Raw genomic sequence first — 16,714 nt, forward strand, 5'->3', positions numbered from 1 at the left:
TGACATGAGTTCATTACCCTGGTCAAGACTATATGAGAATTATAATTTGTTAATTGTAAGGATTACAAGGGACAATATTAAAGAAACTAGGTGGTATATGTTCTCCTGCCTCCTAAGGGAAAAGGAAGAGTACTTCCTGCCCACCTCAAGCCAAAGGAAGTGGAACGTCAAGATAACCACTCATAGTGCTTAACGTGTATCCTGAAGGAGGACGGACACAGGGACTGGGAAGATAAAAAGTGCTGGCTCATGGTTAAATTTTAAAGACTGCTTAGGTACAACAGTCAAATTAAACGTTTTAGCAGAAGAGGAAGTTTTATAAAATGCCACAATGTGGAAAATTATATAAAAAATTAACTTTAATAATATGAAACTTTAGAACTTCATCACATTAATGTAATGTTAGTAACTATTGACCTAATTAAATGAAATTTATCTTAACCTTTTTTTTTGAGGAAGATTAGCCCTGAGCTAACATCTGCCAATCCTTCTCTTTTTGCTGAGGAAGATTGGCCCTCAGCTAACATCCGTGCCCATCTTCCTCTACTTTATATGTGGGACGCCTATCACAGCATGGCTTCCAAGCATTGCCATGTCTGTACCCGGGATCCAAACTGGCAAACCACTTAACCGCTGCACCACTGGGCCAGCCCCAATCTTAACCTTTTTTGATCTAATTATCCTTTTTAAAACCTCCTCTAAAGAAAGAAATAATTGTCCCAAATTAGAACTTTTAAACTTTATAAATAGCTTCAAAATATCTTTAAAGTAACCTAGTTTTTAAACTGCAAATTCACACTTAGCTAAGTTCTTCTCAGGAAGGCACTGGAAAATAAAGGCAGCAAAATTTTTACTTCCCCATAGTGTTCAAAGACTGAAAAAAATTTCCAGAAACTAACAAAAAGCAGTTTTTAAAAGTTTTAAAAGACAAAGTAATACTACTAACTTTTTAGAAATTTTGGAAATAAAGAAAATACCTGCAAGCCTACCACCTCCAGCATAATCAGTGGCATATTTTGGTATATTTCCTCTCTGTCTTTTTTCATAAGCATATTTTTATATAGTCGCAAATACAGTGTACATGTAATTGTATCCTGTTTTTTTTAGTATTATATAAAAAGATGGGCTTTTCAAGGATTTAAAAACTATAGATATAACAGGCTCTCCTAAAACCACATTCATATCCATTGTACAATGTAACTTCTTATCTTATTCTAAAGCTAAAAAGCAAGAAGACAGATTTGTCAAGTTTTCAAATCACTTCCCAAAATTATATATTCATTGCATAATATAATATATATTATCACTTGACAATATAAAAGCAAAAAAAAGTAAAACTGCATTCACATAGTTATTAAACATTATCTCCTATCCTATCCTTCAAATCACCGTTTAAAACACATGAAGTATTAGTCTGGAATATATTAACCCTCAGGCCCAACAATATCACTTAGAAGCAATCAAAGTTATTACTAAGATCAAAAATTATGACCAGCTCTTCCCTCCTCTTCCTAAACAATCTGGCCCTAAAGCCATTCGCTAGAAGAGAGTAAGACAGGCATCTACACCTGATGCTAAGGAGCTACAACAGACCAGAGCAGGGTATCAGAGCATCAGAACACGAGAGCGTAAGAGCAAGAGGAGTAAGGAGACCATCCGTGCAGGAGAACTGCCAGAGCCCACATAGGGTAGAGAGGAAGGTCCCACAGAGGGGTAGCCCCACGTGAGATTTTAGTGCTTGAGCAGAATGAGTGGGTAGCCAGGCTGATGGGTGGCCTGGTGCGGTCTGTCAGAGCCAAAGCAAGATAATGAGCCAGGGCAGACCAGCACAGAGTATTGACAAGTGGACCTCGGGCTGGATTTTAGCCCCTCAACTGGATGCCTATGTGTAACTCACAAACTGCTCAATCAAACAGAGCACCTGACTGAACACTATGCAAGTATTAAGAAGAATGAGATAGAGATCTGTGAGCAAATATGGAAAGATGTCCAAAATAAAAGTAGGGGAAAAGCACGCGGAAAAACAATTTCTCTAATATGATTCCTTTTCTATAGACCTTTTAAAAAGGATATACATATATCTATCTATATACCCACCCACATACATATACACACCTTGCAGTTATTTGAATTACACAACTGACTCCTATCCGTTGTCCAGCCCTCTCTTCTGAAATGGGATGAAGGGGTTAGATTTCTTATCTTCCTCAAAGCGGAGACAGGGGATGGTTGGGAAATGATCATCTTATGCTCATTGGACTTTCTCAGTTCAGTATATGGTCAGTTGTGTCAGTAGAATTTTCATCATCTTCATGTTGGTATTTTTTATACAATCAGACTGTCTTTTAAAATTATCCTTGTAAAACATGACTCAATGTTTTATAAGATTGAATTTTATGGACTTATCTTATTGAATTATGCTGGAGACAAGAAATTGTCCACAATGGGACCAGTGAGAAGGACCTGGGGGTAGAGGAGGAAGTTATTTACTCTTCATTTTATAACTTTTTACAACGCTTGAACTTTTTTTTTCACCAGGGTTATCCATTTTTATTTTTTTAATGTTAAAACAGGATCCATCTGGATGGTGGCATAATGGGTCTTTTAAATTGTATTCTTCATATTTTTCTATATTAAATAAACCCTAACAAATGTTTTTTTTTAAAAAATTAACACACATGATAATGCAGAAACATCACTTCCAATAATTTGCCCTAAGGAAATAACTGGACAAATTCACAAAGATATATATATACACAAGAGTAGATTTAGAATATTGTAGATTGAAAATAACTTGAATTTCCAATAGGATATTAAGTATTACGGTAAATCCATACACTGAAATATTAAGTTATAACATGTTCAAGATCTATTAAGTAAAAGAATGTTATAAAAGATTGTGCAGCATAAGTTAATTAAAAAATCTGTATGAATAAACAGAATTTAAAAATGAATATGGATATAAACCAAGAAGTTAACAGTGATTATCTCTGGGTGACAGAACTATGATTAAATTCTCTTTCGGTTTACCTTATTTTCTAATTTTTAAAAATAAACATAAGTTGTACAGCATTTGTTTCATGAAAAGATAACTTACTTTTTAAAAGATTCATCAAATACTTTCTGAGCACCTACTTCATACCAGGCATTGTGGCATTAAAACAGCAGTAACAGTAGGTAAGCTATATTAAATACCTATTGTGTGCCAGTCACTTCAATCACATTATCTCAATTAATTCTCATAGCACCTCTTTGGGGTGGTATATCAATTAGGATTAAGTTTGGGTAAAGACAACTTAACAGTTGAAAATAGCAGCAGCTTAACAAATGTTTGTTAAACAAACAGATGTTTATTTCTCCGCCACTCAAAAAAAAAAAGGAAAGAGCAGGCAGCCTAAGGTGTCATCAGGTCCTCAGGCTCCAGTATTTCTGCTACACCATTCACAACACATGGCTTTATCTTCATGATCACTTTGTAGTTCAGACTAGCTGTTGGAGCTCCAGCTATTATATCCGCATTCCAGGTAGCAGAAAGGAAAAAAGGCAGCTCTATTTAAGCAGCATTCCTGGAAGTTCCACATAACACTTCTGCTTATAGCTCACTGACCAGGACTTAGTCACATGTACTAGATACATGAAAGGCTAGGAAATAAAATCTTTCACCTTTTTATCCTGCAATGTGCCCAGATAAAAAATTGAGTTCTGTTAACTTAGGAGAATGGATATTAGAGTAGGCAAAAAAATCTCTGCCACAGGCAGATATTATTATCCTCGTTTGCAGACAGAAAACAGAGGTGCAGAGTCAAACGGTTAAGTGGCAGAGCCATTAATTTGAAAGCAATCTATTTACCTTTCACTACATATTCTGCGTTGCATTAGAAAATTATACATTTATATATAATTAAAGGCAGTTTATTATTAAATGAGATCTGACAGATGAGAAGGCATCGACCAAAAGAACATGACAAATAGAACAGCAACAAATATTTATGAAGTATTTATTATGTACCAAGAGTTTTCCAAGATTTGTATATTTTCCCCTTTTTTAGTATAATATACATAAAGCACATAAAGTCCACTAATCCTAAGTGTATAGCTCAAAGAACTTTTACATATGAATACAATTGTGTAACCACTACCCAGTACAGAAGGTTCCTCATGTCCCTTCCCAGTCAATAACCATCCCCTCAGAGGGAATCACCATTCTGACTTCTATCCATGGATTAGTTTTGCCTGTTGTTGAACTTCATTTAAACAAAATCATACAGGATGTAGTCTTTTGTGCACAGTTTCTTTTGTGCAAAATAATAGCTGTAAGATTCACTTATGTTGTTGTATACTGTAAGATTCACTTATGTTGTATACAGCAGTAGTGTTTTTTTCTTTTTTATTGCTGAGTATTATTCCATCTAATGGAAACACCAACATTTATTTATCCATTGTCCTGTTGATAGATATGTGGATTGTTTCCATGTTTTGGTTATTATGAAGAAAACAGCTATAAACATTCTTGTATGTGTTGTTGATATACATAATCACTTATTTCTCTTGGGTATTATGTAGGAGTAGAATCCTGGCTTATAGAAGTAGACATATGTTTAATAGACACTGCCAAAAAGCTCTCAAAAGAGGTTGTACCAATTTACACTCTCACCAGCAATATATGAGTTCTAGTCACTCCTCAGGCTCACCACCACTTAGATTGTTACTCTTTTTAATTTTAGCCATTCTGGTACGTAGTGGCATCTCACTGTGGTTTCCATGAAAACTTGACAAACTCATTTATTTCTTACCATACCATACCACACATCCTTTGTTACTATATAATCATACTTTATTTTTAAAATGACTTTTATAGGTCATCATGCTCTGTTGGAATTAAGCTTTATAAACTCCAAAAACATTACTAATCCAAATGAGGTCAGTTCTAGGACATTCTGGGTCAGTCCTCTTCTATCATAGATGGTAATTTAAGTTATAAAAGATGAGAGAAAATATCAAGAGTATGTGGAATCATGGAAGCTAAAAGAGAATCTTTCAAACAGAAAAGAATGGTCCATAGTGACAGATGAACTATCAAAAGATCAAATAAGGTAAAGACTTGAGAATCTATTGGTCATTAGGACCTGGGCAAGAACAGGTTCAGAGGCATAAGGAGGCTAAAGGGAGATCACAGTGAACTGAGATGTGGATGGAAAAAAAGAATGGAAACAGCAACTGTAGACAATCCCTTCAAAGAGTTTACGCAGGCAGGCAAGGGGACAGTAGAGTGGCAGCTGGCCAGAAACAGGGGGTCCAGGAAAGCTTTTCTTTTTTTTTAAGATAGAAAAGAACTAAGCTTGTTTAACACTGGTGGAGAGGAGTCAGTAGAGAGAAAACCCCAAAAGGGAAGAGAGGGCATGTGCATCCAACTGGAGCTGTAGGGATTAGCATTTGACAGGAAGAGGGACAGCTTCCATTGGAACATAAGGTAAGGAGGAAAGAAAGATAAGGATGCAGGAACATTTGCAGGTTTAGAAGCTGCACACTGATGTACACCTTTAAGGAGAGTAGAGAAGGTTTAAAATAGGCATTGTGGAGAAAAAAGAAACAAGAATACACAGCTTCCCTAAGCAGGAAATTTTTAAAAAGCAGAGAGTTAGGGACTAGACCTTTGAAACATTAATCATTATTAGGGACTACAGATGAGAAAAGAGGAAATCAGATAAAGAGCAGAAAAGAGCCTAATGAGAGGTAATGGAATCAGGACAATGTGGATCACAGATATCATGGGAGGAAAATGTCCTAAAGAGAAAAGAAAGAGGCGGATCAGCATCATATAGGTGGGAAAATAAGGATGAGAAAGGGTCCTTGTATTTGGAAATGGGGCATTAAATAAATGGTGTCAAAAGGATGGTGAGGACAGATAACAGCTAAAGTTTAGAGAGAAAATGAGTGAGGAGATGGAGCAAGTATGAATACAACATTTATTTTAAAAGTCAGTGAGAATAATAAAAACAAGGGGGAAGCAACTTCAAATACAGTATTTAAAGGTGGGGGAAATGTATACATTTTTTAAAACTGCAGCAAAAAAAATAATGAAGGATATAATAAATATGTGGGAGAGGGAGGAGAAGTTAAGTCTCATGGAAGAAAGAGGTCTTAGGAGTCTGAGAAGGATGGTAGTTCTTGTTGCAAGTGGAAGCAAGATGAGAAGATACATGTATAATGAAGACCAGACCTGATCAGTTAAGCTTGCTCATACCATATAACCTTAATCTACAAAAATAAAAATAACCATGTTACGATTTAGAGATAAAGCCTAGCTACTTGAGGCTAAAATCTTTACGAGCTATTCAACAACAAGCTGACTAGTTAATAGATTAATGAGAGGACACTCAATTGAAGTTGGATAGCTTGATTCATAGAGGGTCTAGCCTAAATGATTCTTCATCTCCCTTCTAGAACTGAGCACAACAGTAAACACAGTGAACTGGGGCCAAGGATGTGAAAAGTAGTTATTATCTCCAGCTGGAAGGAATGCCTTGCTTCTTGTGCATAATGGAAGATGAGTGGAGCCAAGGAACCTGGTGAGATGATGAGGGCAAAACTGAAGTCTAGGGCACTAGGTGAAGGAGGTGTGTTTGTGGGTAGAAACTGGGCCTCAGGGAAGCAATAAACATAAGGAAAATAGGACACACAATATCAACAGGGGAGGAGATAGACTGAACAATCATTTTGCTGGGGAGCAATGGAAAATCAAAGAGGGATCATCTTAGGGAGGTAACAGCAGAAGTGTATGTTGGTATGATTTTATAGAGTACACACACACAATCCCTAAAGGTCTTGAGCCAGCTTAGTGGGAGAGAAGGTTTGCCTATTGAATCAAATCCTCTTTCTTTCACACTACAGGCCAGTGTTTCATGAGCTCTTTTGACCACAACTTATGGTAAGAAATACATGTGATATCATAATACACACACACATAACTGAAACCAAAGTTTCACAAAACAATAATTTCCCTCACTACATATGATAAAGTAAATCACAAAGTTAACATAAAATATTATTTTATCATTATTTAAATACATTTAAAATTCCAAAATTAATAATATAAAAATTAATATCAGAAAAGATTCAACATAATGCAATGGGTGACCTTTCCGGTTCATAAATTAATTCCAGTCTGGAAAACACAAGGACAGTGCCATGTACTTATCTCGTTCACTATACAATCTTGTATTCTTTTGCTTTAAATTGGGTCAGGGTTGAAAATCCTAGTTGAAACAATAAGTTGTTGTGAATAGTAAAAACAGTACTACATTCTTTCTACTTAGCAATGGAAATTCTTTGGCCATAATACAAAATGATGATAAGCAATGCCATGTAATTTACGTCAGAGTAAATAAAGAACTAAGCTGCAAGAATTCATTTTCTTCTTAGAATACACAAGAAACTCAATTATTGTTGCAGGGCAAATGGATCTTTTACCCAAAGGTTTTTCTTTAATGTTTCAAATTCATTTCAGGAAAATAATAATTAAAAGTTTGGAGACAGAGAAATGAGATTTTACATATCTCTACATTTTATTTTGTTCAAATTTTCTTCATTGATAATGCTCTCTTCCAGATGTAGCAACATTTGAAAGACATAGTGGCTGGAGCAAAAGTCTTACTTGCCATAACAATGTCTTTTGGAACCCTTAGACATGCAGCTTCAAATTTAGTTCACTAAATTGCTAAAAATATCATTTAAATATGCAAATTTTGTTATTCCAAAATATTGGAAAATACCTGCCAAATGAGAATGCCTTTCAACTAGAAAAATTTTAGATTCACACAATCTGCTTAGCTCCTTTTATCTAACAACTATCAAACACTGCTGTGACATGGTAAATAGGTACAATTAGCTCTGAATAAAATATTTTAAAAACCTGGCTACTCAGCAAGCCTCCTTTAATATAATTAACAACTTTCAATGTTTTTCAGTATATCCATAAGATTCAGAGGGCTTTCTATGCATACCAAAGCTTTGCAATGTATAAAACAGTAATTCCAAACAGCACTCTAAGCCCTTAGACCAAATGGGACAGAAAGAGAGCCCAGCAATGACCCGCTGGGCAGTGTGCTCACTCATGCCCAGCCTACTGTTCCTGCTGGAGGGAAAGCTTCAACGACACTAGTATGCTGCCCTGGACACTCAGAAGAAAGGAGGACGATGCCTATACTGACAGTTGTAAAGCTTGGACTATTGCCTGTATGTCTGCATGTCTATCGCTCGCTCTCCCCCTCTCCTTCCCTGTCCTTGTGTGTTGGAAGGGTGCTTTCAGGAAATAAGGAAACATAAGTGTGAGACTCTGGGGAAAAAAGGCACTATTACCAGCAGCTTCAAACAATGTTTAAAATAACTCTTCTATGTTTTCTAATCATATTTGCTATTCCATTACATATAATTATTTATAAGTTTTTCCCCGGTTTAACCTACGAGAATCAACAATTCACTTTTAAAATTCTGTGAACATGCTCATACAGTTGTGGTTAAATTTAAACAACACAAGCAAATCCTCCTTATTGATTATCTTCCTATCATATTTTTCTTTTTTTTTTTAATGAGGAAGATTAGCTCTGAGCTAACACCTGCTACCAATCCTCCTCTTTTTGCTGAGGAAGACTGGCTCTGACCTAACATCCGTGCCCATCTTCGACTATTTTATATGTAGGACACCTGCCACAGCATGGCTTGATAAGTGGTGCATAGGTCCGTGCCTGGGTTCCAAACCAGTGAACCCTGGGCAGCTGAAGCGGAGCAGGCGAACTTAACCACTGTGCCACCAGGCTGGCACCACTTTGCTATCATATTTGACAAACATATTTGCAACTTATAATACCAGTGATCCCATCAATTTGGACTATAAAATCTGTACCAGACCACAGTCATCTTATAAGCATTGTTGAAATGCCCCATAATGGCACAGAATAGAGGTATGTCATCACTAAGGAGTGCAATTTTTAATTTTCAGCTGATTTACCATCAAAAACCATAAATATAACATCCATGCATTCTAGATGAATACTTTTTTCAAGAGATATGTAGCCATTTTTCTCTTATGCGACTGATATGCAACTAAATACAACAACAATGAAGCTTTCTCAGGAATGTCTTTGAATTAAAAGGAAATTGAGATAATTTCATATTTTTTTCTTTCTTTGAAAATATTTGAAAAAGACTTATTGAAAATCCAGATTTTTAACTTTCATTTGCAACATCAATACAAATACACAGAGCTCATTTTAGTCAGATTTTGCATATTTAATAAACCACATTTTAAATAATCTTCATTAACAGTCTTATACTTTTTCTCAATTCACCATTTCCTCAATATTTTTATACTTCCAGATATAGCTATTGACTAGATGTGACTATTGTGTTTATTACTTCATGCTTTCTTCTCCTAATAATTAAACAATAAATTTTAAGGGCAAATTTGATCTAGTTTGCTTTTAAATTACAATTATCATTGAACTCTTAAAAATATCACAATTGAAGAATGCATTTAAAGTTCAAAAATAAAACTTGGTTAGATAGCATCTCACTATTTCTACCAACGGCAGATAAAATTCTGCTACATTTTGCTCGATCTTGAATTATGCTAAGATAAGTTAACTGCGCAATGATAACCATTGCATATGATCATGGTCAAACTGACCATGACTGTAATTCACATAATGTTCCTCTTTTGTTCCATGTTACCCTTTACAGTTTAAGTAGGGACCATGGAAAAGGGGATTTGCAGCAAATATTGTTGTAGAGCAGGCTGTGTCATTTCCTCCCAGCAGGCCCTATTATTAGCCTTAATAGACTCTTATTTAATCAGAGTATCAAAGAATACAAATAAATACTGAAACACAAAATTATGCTTCATATTGCTAAGTAACCAAGGCAAAAATATCCTAGACAGCTGGAGCTTTTTGTTTTTTTAACTCCAATGGGAAAAAAGCACGTCTTTTTTCGTCTAAGTAGCAGCAAGAATCACACACACCCCCCCATCTGTCCTAAATTTTAACATCTACACAAAAAACTCCACAAAAATGCCATTTCTATAAATTTAAACTCTGAAGGAAATTTTATGTCTTTCATGTCCTCTGTTGTAAACATTTATCACTGTTACGAAAACCATTAAAGTCAGAAATCTAACTTAAAAAAATGGAGCATAAATAATAACCTTTAATATGAATGGACTAGTACTGCCTGAACTGAATGCTAAAAATTCTATTTTCAGGCTGCTAACGAGGAATCTAAGATTTAAAAGGAAAAAAATTTCTTAAATTTCCTCCTCAAAAATAGGAGGTGGAAGTGAAACATCTGGGACAGCTAGACGTGAAAAAGGAAGTCCTTTAAATTTTCTTCTCTTATCTCACCATTATTTACTTAATCTTTCAATCTTATAACATGCTATAATGCCCATGAAGTAAAGAAAAGCGCATGTTTTCTTTTCCTTATGATACAAATAATTCATTCAAATCAGAGAGGAAACAGACAAAAGATTCCAGCCTGTCCAAACCTCCAGGAACCAGTGCAGGACAGTCCTTCAAGTTTTGGTCTTTTATTTCACCCAGCTTTCATGTCCCCACTTTGAGGCAAAAAGATCGCTGTTTTACTGGTTCAGTAAAAAGTACTGAATATTGAAAAATATTTTCAAACATATTTTTGATTCTGACATTGTACATGTTAATCTATTTCTCTGCATCTCAGGTTCCAAACCAACAAAGGGAATATTTTCTCACTTAGTGTATATGAGAAATAGAGGATGAATAAAAATTTTTCAGATGTTTTAAGAAATGTACTAGAATTGAGAAGCAGAAGGCATAACTTGGAAGAACTTTCTTTTTTTTAATTAAACTTAAAAATCCAAGTACTTCAAAGAACATCCCTTAGGACAGGATGAGGAGACTATGGTTTATGTGTGGGCCAAAGGCAGCCCACCACCTGTTTCTGAATGGCCTCCGAGCAAAGAATGGTTTTTACATTTCTAAACGGTTTTAAAAATAATCAAAGCAGCATTATATTTCATAACGTGAAAATCATTAGAAATTCAAATTTCAGTGTCCATAAATAAACCTTAATTAGAACACAGCCTATGTTCATTCATTTAAGTACTGTTTATGGCTCTTTTTTTGGCAGAACTGGCTAGCTGTGACAGAGATTTATGGCCCGCAAAGTTTAAAATATTTACTATCTAGCACTTTACAGAAAAAGTTTGCCACTCCCTGCCTTAGAAGACCATACACTACTCTCATACTGCAAATTAGAAAAATATATTTGAAACTCCTCTTTGAAAATGCTTTCAAAGCCACAATACATTCTTTTGAGTCTCCTTAGTGGTGGCAAACCTTCATTCTTTGAAGATGAGTATGAATTTTGGAAACAGCTAAGCAATTTGGAGCCAAGACTGAAAAAGACTGGTTATCAGGATGAATCAACCAGCAAACATTCATTAACAATTTAAATTTATGGAAGGAAAACTTTTTTTTTTTTTTAAAGCACTATCTCTGACTTCCAAGGGCAACAATCAAGTGAGGGGGCTAGTCATGTGCTTTCATAGCTTTGATTCAAGTTAAAAAGGCTATATATGCATGGAAATAGGAAGTACAGAGGAGGAAAAAGAATTCTATAATGAAGCTAGAAGATCTACTTTCTTGAGTGGCTGTGAATTTGCTATAAACTGTTTTTACAAAGAGGAACTCCAATAACAGTTTGCGCAATACACTTAGGGAATAAATGAGTGACTCCAAATGAAATTTTAAAAGAACAGGATTCATCTGGATGTAAAAGTTGTTTAACCTCCAATTAAAACCTATTTTATTGCTTTATAATTACAATTTATAAGACAAAATTAGCATAAATAAATAAGTAATCCCTTCCACTTGTACAAAGCAAATCATTTATCCTTGGCCGCCTTCTCTTCTGGTGGTCTACTGGTTAAGATTCAGAACTCTCACCACCACAGTCTGGGGTTCATTTCCAGGTCAGGCAACCACACTACCGGCCTGCCAGTTGTCATACTGTGGTGGTTGTGTATTCCTGTGATGCTGAAAGCTATGCCACCAGTATTTCAAATACCAGCAGGGCCAGCAGGGTCACCCAGGGTGCATAGGTTTCAGCGGAGCTTCCAGTCTAAGACAGAGTAGGAAAAAGGACCTGGCCACCCACTTCTGAAAAAATTGGCCATGAAAACCCTATGAATAGCAGCAGCCCATGGTCTGATAATAGCGCCAGAAGGTGAGAGGATGGTGCAAAAAGACCGGGCAGGGTTCCACTCTGCTGTACACAGGATCACTAGGAGTTGGAATGAAATCGACAACACTCACACCACCAACTCTTCTCTTCTAATTCCATATGCTCTCCCTGAGCAATTTCATTTGCTCTTAGAGCTTCAATTACCACTTACTGGCTAACTCTGAAATCTGAATCACCAATCTCAGCCTCCCTTCGTGCTCTGGATCCTCTCGACATCTCCACTGGAATGCTCCATAGACACTTCGCACTCAACATGTTCAAAACTGAAACAATGATCTTCCTCTCACATTAAAAAACAAAGTAAGTTCCTCTACCCACAGTTTTCCAAATTAAGAAACTAAGTCATTTATTTTTGTTCACCTTCAAAGCCAACCAAGTTTTAGGCCCTCCAAATTCTGCACCTTCATCATCTGTCCTATCCTCTTCATGTCCTTTACTATTTTCCTACTCCAGGCCCCTATCTTCTTTTATCTGGACTATTTCAATAGCAGTAGCCTTCTAACTTCTCTCTCTCTCTTTTGCCTCTCTCTCTCCAATCCAGCCTCTACACCATACCACCACCATGTTATCTTTCCTAATTACTTAAAATCCTGTCTTTAGAATCAAGTCCAAAGTCCTTAGCATGATTCACAGGTTCTTCACTACCTGGCACCAGCAGACTTTTTTCTCTTTTTCTGAGTCATAACTTTTTGCTTACCCAAATCTGTATGTTGTTTTACAATATATCCTATACGTCAAAGTATTAAAACTACCTTTAACACCACATTCTATAGTGAAAGATTTTGCCAAACTGAACAAATCTTCATTATTCCAAATGAGAGGCACTGAAACCCCATGCTTACCTAACATTTAGCAATTTCAGTGATCCTAACGTGATCAACAACCAAGCTCTGCAATTTTCTTTTTTCAGCTTATTTCTAGGTACCATCCCCTTTAGCCCACTCATCTCTATACACTCTGACCTTTAGTGACAACAGACTACAACATATTCCTCAAACATACCATATACTTTCACACAATATTCCTGATTTTTATACATATCTTTTGTTCCCTTTTCCAACTCAGCAAACTCCCATTCATCCTTTAAAGCCAAATTCGAATACAGTTTCCTCTCTAATCCTTCTCCTTCCCACATACAGAATTATTTTCCCTTGTTAATGTTTCCAGTAAACTCTATATCTCTGTTATAACTCATCACACTGAATTGTAGGCACTTATTTACATGTCTGGTTATAAGCTTCTTGAAGGCAGGGAAGCATTTTCTTTCCTTGAATTTAACATTTAACTTATGGTCTGAGAACAGACACTTCAAACTTCTTATTGAAAAATAATTACCTTTTATATTATTAAGAGAATGCCATAATTGTAATGACTGAGAGCTTAGAAACAAAAAGAATCCCACGTTATTCACCAGGAAAAAAAATGCTCTCACATACAAAGTATAATTAAATTGTAGCTTGGACCTGCCTTCGTCTACATCTTGCAATACCAGTTTCCTTCTCTCTCTCTCTTTCCTTCTTATTGAAGAAGTTCTTCACAGAATTCTCTCTTAAAGACCCACTGGATTTCATTTGTATCTGACAGAATCTGAAACTCAGTATACTGCAGAGGTTAAGATCAGGATTTCTGGAGCCAACTGCAGTCTGAATCCTAACTTTGCTACCTAAGCTGTCTGATGGGGCAAATAACTCAACCTCTGTATGTCTCTCAATGAAAAGATCATAATAATAACACTCCTTATGATACTGTTGTAAGGATGAAATAAACTAATGTATGTCACGAATTTACAACATTGCCTGGCTCAGAGTAGGTCCTAGTAAATGTTGGTTGATGTTGTTGTTATCATCAGCATTTAAAAACACCTTTCTCTGTACTTATTTTAGCCCACTTGCCAGAATATGTCTCCTAGGAAGGAGTTCTATCCAGCCCACACATCAATACAATGTAAATGCTAAAACTGTCCCTTGGACCATAATAGGTGCTCCATAAATAATGTGAATGGAAGACTTCAGATCTCTAAGATTAACAAAGTATAAATCAGCAAAATCTATGTACAGAGTACAGGTTTAAAATTGGTATTTTAAACTAGTTTCAAAACACTCATCTTCCACTGAACTGCTGAAACATGCAAAACTTTTAAAGCAGCATAAAACTTAGATTCACTAGGAACTTCCCCTCTACCCCTCCATTTAAGCTGATCTTGGTATCCAGTGGTCTAAAATTCTTGCCTATAACACAAGACTCGCTACAGATCATTTAAAGTGTAATTTCCGGCTTAAAAAAACTGCCTATTGTCACAACAGAAAAATTAATATTCTTCCTTTATATCTGCATTAAAAAAAAAAATCTACTGCCACATTCAACACAAAAAAACTAATGAAAGGCCAAGAGACACAATTACTACATTTCCTGGTTTCTGCCTGGGAAACTACTTCAGAACACGCCTACAAGAATCCTCAGTAAAAGTATGCTGGTTACAAACTGCTGTTCCCTTTTTTATTTTCAGTCTCCCCCAAAAACCCTTCACACACTCACACACCCATAGAAAAGAATGCAAATGTCTATAGTAAAGGCTGTAAAAAAATATACAGCTATATATTAATCTTGTTTTGGAGGACTTAAATCTTAAAAAAGCAAACGAACTCTTGATTTGAAGCAACACTCCCAGCTTACTTAACCAGGTAACTTCAACTACAACTACCTACCGAAAGCAAACAAGCAGATTATTCGACTGTGACCAAACTTGATGGTTATTCAGTAACAGTGTATAGATAATATGTGCTATTCTAGAAAAATTTATTAATCAGTTAAAAATAGACCACACTTCAAATAATGGTAATTTTATGGGAAAAGAGCTTAAACAATTTATTTACACAGTAAAGAGAGATTTAGGACTTTATCTAAAACACTGGGTGAATTACTAACTTCAGGGTAAAGGTTTACAGAGTGCCTACTATGTGCCTGGCACAGAATATGCATGCTGCTGGTGCACAGTCAGATAACAATACCCAACATTTGTAGAATACTCTCACTCATCTCATTTGACCCTCAGAATACCCCGAGGCATGAGCATCCCAGTTTTACAGCTAAGGAAACGGAGGCCCAGAAAAGCCCATTTGACCGAGGTATTGCATCTGGTATGTGGGTCCTGGCCGAGACTCCAGCCCCTGACTCATAATCTAATCATCTTCTGGTACACTAGTTACTCAAAAGCTCTTAGATGTTCCACTGTCAGATCTTAAAATCAGAATCCTACTGAACGACTTTCAGTATTGTGCTTGTCAGATTCTGTTAAGAATCAAAAAAGAAAAAAGCACACTTTTTAAGAAGTCCATCGTCTCAGCCTGTCGACGTTCAAACTCCGTGGCTGATCGCAGCGAAAGCCGCGCACGCGGGCGCTGCCTCTCCTCCCCAGGACGACCGAGCGCCGCCCGGACGACAGTCCCGGCGCCCGAGGTGACGGCGACGACTCCCTCAGCCTGACTCCGCCACAACCGCCGGGGCCGACAGCGGGACTCCCAAAGGCCGGCGTCGGCGGGCGGGACCCCCCGGGCGTCCCTCGAGGCCGGGGACGTGCCAAGACAGCCCGGCCGAGGCCGACACCTCCGCCAGCCCGCGCCTGCACGGCCACCGGACGGCGCCCGGCACCCCGCAGCCCCGCTCCCGAAGCCCAGCCGGAGACGCCCCCCGTCGCGAGGGGCCGAAGCCCCTGCTTGAGACCCCGTCCCGCCCCGCCCGGCTCCTACCTGCTCCGGGCCTCGACGCCGCCTCTGTGGCCGGGCTGCGAGCCTCCCGTGCTCTCCGCGGGCGCGCCAGTTCTCCGAGGTCCCACTCGGGTCGGCGCCGGCCCGCCCCCGCAGGCTCCGCCGAACGCCCGCCCCGCCCCGGCAGCGGCCCCGCCCGGCTCGGCAAAGCCCGGTTCTTATTGGCTCCGCTTCCCACCCCTCACGCTCGGGCCCGCCCCCGGCACCGCCCTGGGACCGTCGCGAGGGGAACCGCCCCCGCTCGCGTCCGCCTACGGGCTACAACCTTGCGCGGGACATTGGTCTCCCGGAGGCTGCGGCTCTAGCGGGCAGGCGACCAGCACCACTGTCGTTCGGCCGAGGCCTCTAGCCAAAGCTCCATCGCCGTCGCCTTGCCTGCCGTCGGACTGGCCCCACGGCGATGACCTGAACTTTACGGAAGGTTGACTCTTCACAGCAGCCCGCGAGATAAATCCTAACTTAATCGAGGAATCCAAACGGCACCTCCCTCAAGGAAACCATAGAATTGCCTCCTGTCACCGGGCGCAGTAGGCCTGGCGTCTCCGGTGAAAGAGCAGCACCATTTCTCTCGCTGAGCTCAAGGAGCAAACGTTTCTGTGGCAATTGCAGTACAGTGCCAACCTGAAAGGCAAATCATGCTCCGAACACCTGAGGTTTGAAATCCCAGAGCAGGG

At 38.1% G+C, this 16,714-nt stretch overlaps 1 protein-coding gene across 4 annotated transcripts in view; it reads right to left on the bottom strand.

Annotated features, from left to right (window-relative positions):
* Nucleotides 1-16,140, bottom strand: part of DENND2C (DENN domain containing 2C) — a 72,766-nt gene extending 56,626 nt beyond the window's left edge. For 3 of the 4 annotated variants that reach the window (XM_046645311.1, XM_046645310.1, XM_046645307.1), the window contains exon 1: nt 16,023-16,092. The gene's annotated coding sequence lies outside the window, so the exon portion shown is untranslated. Of the gene's footprint in view, nt 1-16,022 lie in introns of all 4 variants that reach the window. The other variant, XM_046645308.1, reaches the window with a different exon arrangement.
* Nucleotides 16,141-16,714: the final 574 nt, after the last annotated feature.

The sequence above is a fragment of the Equus quagga genome, chromosome 18, assembly GCF_021613505.1.
Source record: "Equus quagga isolate Etosha38 chromosome 18, UCLA_HA_Equagga_1.0, whole genome shotgun sequence".
NCBI lineage: Eukaryota > Metazoa > Chordata > Mammalia > Perissodactyla > Equidae > Equus > Equus quagga.